An 8,396-nucleotide genomic window follows, 5' to 3' on the forward strand; every position below is an offset into this window, starting at 1 on the left:
ACGTCCATTGCAATCTACATAGTGTAGAATTGTTTTCTAGAAATTATACTAACTTTTTAAAAATATTTGATCCTGGGATTCTATGTTCTTCATATAATGATGGTCTATAGTGACTATTAGCCAGATTGATCAGCATACAAAATGACTCCAAGAATATTTTCAAATACTGCATTTGTCAAAATACTGCTGATATATCTTCACACCACAAGTAGAAGTAATTCAAGATTACACGAAAAGTAATACAAATGAAACATGTGCAAAAACATACAATAGAAAAATGTCTAAAAATCAAAAACTTTATATAAAACTACCACAGGAAATATTCACATTTACAAATTCTTATATTAAAACTAGTTGGACAAGAGTATATATCAGATATTTTCATAAAAAAATACTTACATTGTTTTGTCTGACAGACCATCATCTTACAATTGTTTCAGATGTTTATTATCATAAATATAGATTTAAGATGAAAATATGACTAAGGCATTAAATCACAGAACAGTTTTGTCCAGGTGAGCTAGAATTATTGAAGACAAATAGTTGCCTAACTAGAAGCTATTTGTTTGAAATGGAATTTTATAAAGATTAATCTTTTAAACATCTTTAACACCATAGTACAATACAGCAATTGGTACCAAAAGATTATGCTAAATGTCCGGTACATCCGAAAATGTTAACATACATGTATTAGAATAACATTTCACACTACATATATCACATTTCTATGTTCAGTGAACCATAAAATGAAGTTTGAATGTGACTACAACTTGGTGGTAACCAACCTTAACCAAAATATTTAACCTGGGATGGAAAGACACAACCACACCAGAAAACATTATGCGCCCCTTCTATTGTAGCCAGGGCATATCATTGATATTGACATTAGAATACTGAAGAATTTGGTTTTAACTATTTGGGAACTTCATTTGAGGAAATGAAAATACATGAAAATACATTGCATAATATTTCTAATCAAGACACACTAAATCTAAGTATACCATAGTTCAAAACTAAATAGAAATTCAACAATAACTTTTTATGGAGTAAATGTTGAAAATAAATGAATAAAGTTTAGAAATTTAATTTGAACAGTTCTATCTAACAAACAATAAATCCGTTATTACCTAATTATTGTAAAGAAAATTGTTACACATTTAAAAGTATTCACCTTACTGGCAGCATATGTTAAAAATAAATTATAACATGTCCTTTTCCATATCAGACACTACGTGATTACTCAACACATATTAGTCCAACGCAAAGGAAAGTTTAAGGATAATGCAAGAAATTCTGGTGGACATATTCAGCAAATTATGCTTTTTCCATGATTTAAGTTATATTTGAAAACAAAATGCCAGAAAAAGCCTGCAGGATGTTTATAGACAGAACTATATTTTCTATAACATAATATACACGATTTAAGTATTATTGGTACAACCAAAATGGACAATGAAATACACAATGCATAGTTAAGTACAGTGGAAAATGATTGACACTACTAATATGCGCTCTCTAAAAATAATCAAATCAACAAACATTATCTTTACAAAATGCTACATCACATTTTGACCTTTGATACCAAATTCCTTCTCAAATGTTTCCTGTATCAGCCTGCACATTCCTCTGTCTTTGTCAATAAAGTGTATTTCTCAAACTGATGAACTTGGAGATTTTCTGCTCTATAACTGCTCCATAATACTCCTTAGCACACAGCTCTTTTGGCACACCAAATATAACTGTCCGATAAAAGAATTGTAAATGAAAGTATCTTTAAAACTCGTAAATATGTATATAATTGTATATAACTAAAGGGACATAGCATTTTCTTTTTTCATTAAGTATGTCTACACAATGAAAGCTAAATCTAAAAAGCTACTAGAAAATTAGCTAAATGTGATGACTGCATAAATGCAATAAAAACGTTTCCTTATAAAATAGTGAAAAAGAAAACTAAATATCAACTAAATCATATTTTTAAATAAATCAGCTCAAACCTGCCCTGTTTTGTTGCCATGGTACCTTGAACAATTTATCTGTGCATATATTGACAATACGGTGCCAAACTTAGATTTGTTTTGATAGTTTTAGAACTTTTCATTGTATGCAACACATTTGGCAAAGGTGGTGAACATAATCACGCCAAGATAGTATCCTCTAAGGGGTTTGAAAGTTAACATAGAAACTATTTGTGATATACAAATTGTATTGACACACAAATCTATTTTTTTAAATGTACTTTAACAGAAATGATAGGCAAATAATATAGATTTCTACTCAATCTTTTCATTAATACTGAATACTATCAAGTATTTACAACCAAGTCTAAATTGAAAACAACGTTCAAACCTATGGTTGCGATGGATAATAAAAACCGCAATTTTTATACGTGTGCATGTAAAACATATTTCTTAGTAGATAGGTCTTAACACAGCACAAACAACATTTTCCAACAGACAAAAAAGTGAAAAAGTATATTTTCACAAAACGCATTTGACTAGCAAGTCGAACAACTGATGTTCTTAAACTCTGCTGACTGCCAATGGCGATTGCCAAATAAACGGATCACAAGATGTAACAAAATGGATCTTATAATTAATTTATTACCAAACAGAAAACAATAAACATGCGGAAAAGATTGTGTACCGCAAACATGAGGTGCAGAAATTTGTACACCATATCCGGATTTCGACAATTAATGTCTCTTCAGTGATGTTAGGAACCAAAACGGTATTTGGAAGGCCATATAATTTACCTCAATTTAGGATAGACTCTTGAATTTTGAAAGAGTCGAAATAGGATGAACGGATCATATAAACCAGAAGGCAAATATAACGCAAGCCCAAACGAAAAAATATAAACAAGTCTAAATTGAAAACAACGTTCAAACCTATGATTGTGTTGGATAAAAACCGCAATTTTTATACTTGTGCATGCAAAACAAGTGTCTTAGTAGAGGGGTCTAAATACAGCACAAGTATTTATATATACAAAGGGGCATAACTCCGGTATTCAGGATGACTTACACATATACACATCTATTATGTAAATAAGATCTTACATTTTTCATGAATATCTGATGAAGCATGTAAGAGGATAGACAAACAGATGTGCTGATTCCTACATACCCTCCACATTTTTGTTCAACCATTGTATCACATTATATCTTAACAAAAGCAAGCTCAGATAACGTGGTTCTTATCGAATGACAAAACCAAAATCCAAAAACACATCAATCGAATGGAAAACAACTATCATATTCCTAACTTGGTATATGGAAGAATAACAAAAATACCTAACTCCGAGGAAAATTCAAAACGGAAAGTCCGTAATCATAAGTATAAGAAAAATAAGTGCTTTCTTGAGAAAATGGTCCCTCATTTTAGATTACACAGATTATCATAATTAATGATTGAAAACCATCATAATTAGTTGCAGAGGATCTGATAAGAAATAAAAGCGTTATCCCAGTGACGTGAATTAAAATGGCATATTTCAACAAATCATTGACTTTCTGCAGTTTGACAGCTGTTCAGTTCAGAAATGATTTTAAAATAATAGAGTAAACAAATTTCATACCTAAATAGACGAAATGTCTTGCACAACTTTGTTATACACATCTTCAGCCGTACTCCTTGGTCCAACAACCTCCACAATGAATGGAAAGGATGACTGATCTGAGACATGCCATTTCCATTTACCATGTTTATTTTCTGGAAAAAAAAGATTTTATATTCGTCGGATACCGATTTTTGTTGAAATCCTGGGTATAGGTGAACCAGGTTAAACGTTTTAAAATATGCATTTTTTACAGGCGTGTATGCAGACTTTACCAAAACCAGCATATCACAGATCAACAATAGTCGATTGTTTCCTCTATCCTCAAACATTGATACCCACGAAAGAATAAATGAATCCACATAAAATATATACCACCCAGGGTCGTCTAGAAATTAATAAAAAAAAAAAAAAAATAGATAAATGGAAATACTTTTCCAACAAAGTAGAGGTAGGAACAAGTCTTTCTAATTTTTTAGTTGAAGTCATCATGATTTGTTTTACCTGTATTTTTATTTCATTTGCCAATGGAACTATGGCATGATTTGTTGCTACAATCCTATTCCCTTTTCCTTGATTATGAAATCACATACTGTGATTTATCACTGACTTTCCATGAGTAACACACGGGACATTTGTGGAGCAGAAATTGCTTAACTGTATAGCGGTCAAAAGTCAAGCCATAGTTTTGTAAGGGTTTGCAGTATTTTATGATCTATTGCTTGTCTTTTGTTTTTGTCACGTCGTTGCTTCTTTTTCTGTGTCTTACAGTAAGTCTTTTATTACATTTTATCATAATTAAAGAGCATTTTTCATTCCCCATTAATATTTTGATTGGCAAATTTTGATTGCTTTTTCATACTTGTAGTTCCCTTCATAGTTTCTTGGAGATTTCTTGAAGGGCAACGATAAGCATATAAAAGAGCAATTCAGTTTGAAGTTTTCATTAGGTCATTTTGTTAACTACCTGGTTAAAATTGAAAATGAAATTTACACAAGTTATCCAGACAATCATAACGTTCATCTAGGTGCAATATATGGGCTCAAATATAAGTGCCAATCTAAAATTTACCACACATGGTCTTTAATTTGCTCTAACAATTCTAACCTAAAAGCAATACATGTATTGCAAACACAAGAAACAACTTTACATTTGACAAAACTATGTAAATAATTATAATAAAGCTTCCTTAACATTATTTTGGTGTTCCTTCGAATGGATGGAAAACTGCATATATTCAGCAGTTGTCTTCATTTTATTGAAAAATGTGTTTTATGATGATACAGTTGTGATGTCCTAACATTTATAGTTATTGAATTTATGCATTTCCATTCAGTATGAGCATATTTAAAATAGTACTAAGAAGTTTAATTTTCTAGGCCATGTGGGGAATGAAATCTTCTCAAACATCATGGTTATGCTTTAGATTAAAATGATTTAAAAAAAAAGAAATGCATGTTTTGAATTTTGCCAGAGCTCAGTGATGCCAGAATGATATGGTTTCATGATTTTAGGGACACACAAACTACTTTTAATGTTTTAGACAATACAATTGAAGCCGACAATTACCCTCCTGCTTGTCATTTGACTGCATATATTCTGTTTCTATTTCTGCATAATCTTCAGACTTGAGGAAAACTCTCACGAGTTTAACATAATTTATTGCTGGTAACCCAGTTTTTGTTGAATTGTTCTTATTAATTCGATCTCCATGATGCTGTATTTCACGCATAAGAATCCTCAACTGTTTATTGACTGTGACCTCTATAAAGATAATGAAAATTTATGATTTAACGAAGATTTAGTGAAGCATGGTGTTAATAAAAGTTTCGGAGACATAAAGGGATTTAAGATATGAATGCAACCGTAGATATCTTGAATAACATTTCCCAACCAGATTGAAACACTGATTAAATTCCAGGAGTTAGTCTAAGAATAAACAGAAAGTATTGAAACAAATATACAGACCTATAGAAGTTCTACCTCTCCAATAATCTTCTAACAGAGAATACTTTAAAATACAATTAAAACTGATCACAATTTTAAACATGAAATTTAGGTCAATGTCAAGTTAATCATTCTCAGACGGAAATGTACTTCTTACAATCAATCTATATACCATATATAATAAACCCATTTCTTTTACTTCCTAGGAAACTAATTCTATCAATAAACAATAAAATCAGATGACGATCAAAATAATGATCCTTTTCTGAAGTACATGTCCATCTTTCTTATATTCTATATACCAAACATAGCTTTCCTATTACTCATAAATAACTGGGAAAAATCATGAAGACGAGAGACGAGTGACAGAACAAAAACATGCGACTATGAGGAATATGTATACAAAATATGGAGATGTGTTAAAAGATGGGTATCACACCGATTCCTTATGATGACCGAATATGACATCTATCTTTACCCGTTTGTTTAGAATAATCTCTTAAAAACTGGATTTGCCTTCATTTTTAATAAAATGCATATGATTTTTTATTTAACTGCCTTATGGTTGAGTGCCACAACATGTTCCAGTATGAGATGGTGATCTGCTATTTATAAATCCCTACGCTTGCTTTTGAATGAAAGAAAATACATATACCATGTATTTCAAGCAATTTATAAAAGCATTCACCACAAAACAAACCTATGCATAGATGAAGAAAGGATCGACCAATGGACGGATAATTGAGAACGGGGTTTACTTGAATTAAAATATTCACAGATTTCTTTCACTTTTTTAAGAAAAAGTTTTCTTGCAACATATAAAGCCAGGATTCTCACTACGGATTTTTTAAGGCGAGTCCAGGACCAAGACTAGTTCAGCATTGAGAAAATATGAAATTAAAATTGAGAATAGGTCAAAGAGACAACCCGACCAAAGAGTAGCCGAAGGCCACCAATGGGTCTTCAACGCAGCGAGAAACTCCAGCACCCGGAGGTAGTCATCAGCTTTTACTATTACTATTAAAAATACAAAGGGGACTTTGTTGCTACACCCAGGACAGCGATTCAAATATGTGGTCACCATGCATATGCGCTGAACTAGTGTGTTTTGTTTTGCTATCTTGTATTTGTATTGTTTTTTTTTTTAATATTTTGAGATGACCCCTTGTTGTTCGTCACCTGTTATCGTAAGTCTAAAGTGTAATCCTAGGTATAGACCTAGTTTCCGCAAATGTCTTTTAGTCTGCAACCTTTGAATTTTTTTAGTCTGCTATTCCACGAAATATTTGATTAGAATTTTCTTAAATATTTTGAACTTTCGTAAATTCCATCTAACAACCGATCAGACAGTAGTTTAAAGTTGACTAAATGCAGAAAAGTACATAAAATGATGCTCAATAGCTAGTAGATACATTTGTCTTTTAAAATACAACTGGCGGTTAAAGATCGTAATGCGGACGAATTTATCGGTTTCAAAGAGCTAAATTGGCAACGCGTCATCCCTACAATGACTTCCATTTTTTTAGCATTTGTAGATTTTGACGAAGTAGATTCCTAACTGTTAACATCCTTTTTTCGCATTTTTTATCAAGACGATATTAGCTGGTGATTGTGAAAGAAATTTTAGCTTTTACCTTGAAAAGAAGATTTACTACATTATTGCCTATAAATAAAAGTATTTACAAACCTGAAGATATGTTTTGAAAAAACAAATTAACCGTTTGAAATTTGTTTTCATGCATATGTTCAATTAATAAAGCAAAATATGCTTTGACTTCCGCTTCAGTTCGTCCTGTTTTTATCTTTGTTACAAAACAGCCATCTTGATCATTCCAATCCATTTTCATATCTATGAAAATGAATTTAAAGTTATAATACCAAGCAATAATCTACTGAATCTGATCTTAAATACTAATTCAACTGCAAAAAAAAACCCTGAAATAGTAATAAAAGGAGACCTATATGACAAACATGGTGAAATCAGAGTCTTTTGTAATTTATTTCGAAATGAATAAGAAAATAAATTGTCAAATAGATATCTTATAAAGGTCAAAAGTAGACTTCTTTAATAATTAAATGGAAGTACCCTACATCTTGGACTATTAGTGAAAACTTTTTTTCAGATAGTTGGCAGCCTCGACTTTTTAAACTCACGATCTTCCTATATAAGACTTTTTTTCTTAAATCAAAATGTAAGATCTATATGAAAAATAAAATAAAACTGTGTAAGTATACAGTAAATTTAACAAATTTTCCATTTATAAAGGGACATAACTCGATAACAATGTAAGTGACGTAACCCATGTTCGAACTATTTTAAATCTTTTTATATCATAGTAATTTAACATTGCATTTTGAATGCATTAAAATAGATTTTTGTCCTCAGCTTATACTTTCCGTTGGATTAATTTTGGACTCTCAACTTATCCATCGGTTCGAGCTATCGTAAGATTCTATCAAGATCTCAGCCTGAAATAGGTCATTTGACATATCTTTCCAGTAGACTTATACTCAGGTTAATACAGTATTTATACGACAAACCTAGACTTCCGGATTCTGTAACAACTGCTTTCAAATCTTTATATTTCAAACTGGTAACATATTCCTTATCTGTTACATTAACTCTGGTTTTCAAATCTTTATGAATAAACAGCAATTGCTTTGGTGGAATATCTGAAAATGATAAAGTTAACGTAAACTTTTAAATTCTGGAGTTCAAAAAAAATGTCTAGTTGCATCTTCTTAAATAACAAAGTATACTGGATTAATGACTGTATTCATATGAATACTGTGAATATGATACGAAGCTACTTATTTAGCTAGAGTAATAATTGATATTCAAATCCTTGAAATATACAAACATAAATTAGGTCGTGATATCATTGGTAAA

The 8,396-nt window shown here is 30.9% G+C and overlaps 1 long non-coding RNA gene across 1 annotated transcript; it reads right to left on the bottom strand.

Annotated features, from left to right (window-relative positions):
- Positions 1–953: 953 nt before the first annotated feature.
- Positions 954–8,172, bottom strand: LOC127719608 (uncharacterized). The gene is made up of 5 exons (XR_007990428.1): positions 8,048–8,172; positions 7,194–7,355; positions 5,129–5,323; positions 3,580–3,713; positions 954–1,739 (listed from the first exon to the last, which is right to left on the bottom strand). It is a non-coding gene; the product is annotated as an uncharacterized LOC127719608 (long non-coding RNA).
- Between the last annotated feature and the right edge of the window lie 224 nt (positions 8,173–8,396).

Source organism: Mytilus californianus, unplaced genomic scaffold, assembly GCF_021869535.1.
Source record: "Mytilus californianus isolate M0D057914Y unplaced genomic scaffold, xbMytCali1.0.p SCAF_11, whole genome shotgun sequence".
In the NCBI taxonomy this organism is placed as follows: domain Eukaryota; kingdom Metazoa; phylum Mollusca; class Bivalvia; order Mytilida; family Mytilidae; genus Mytilus; species Mytilus californianus.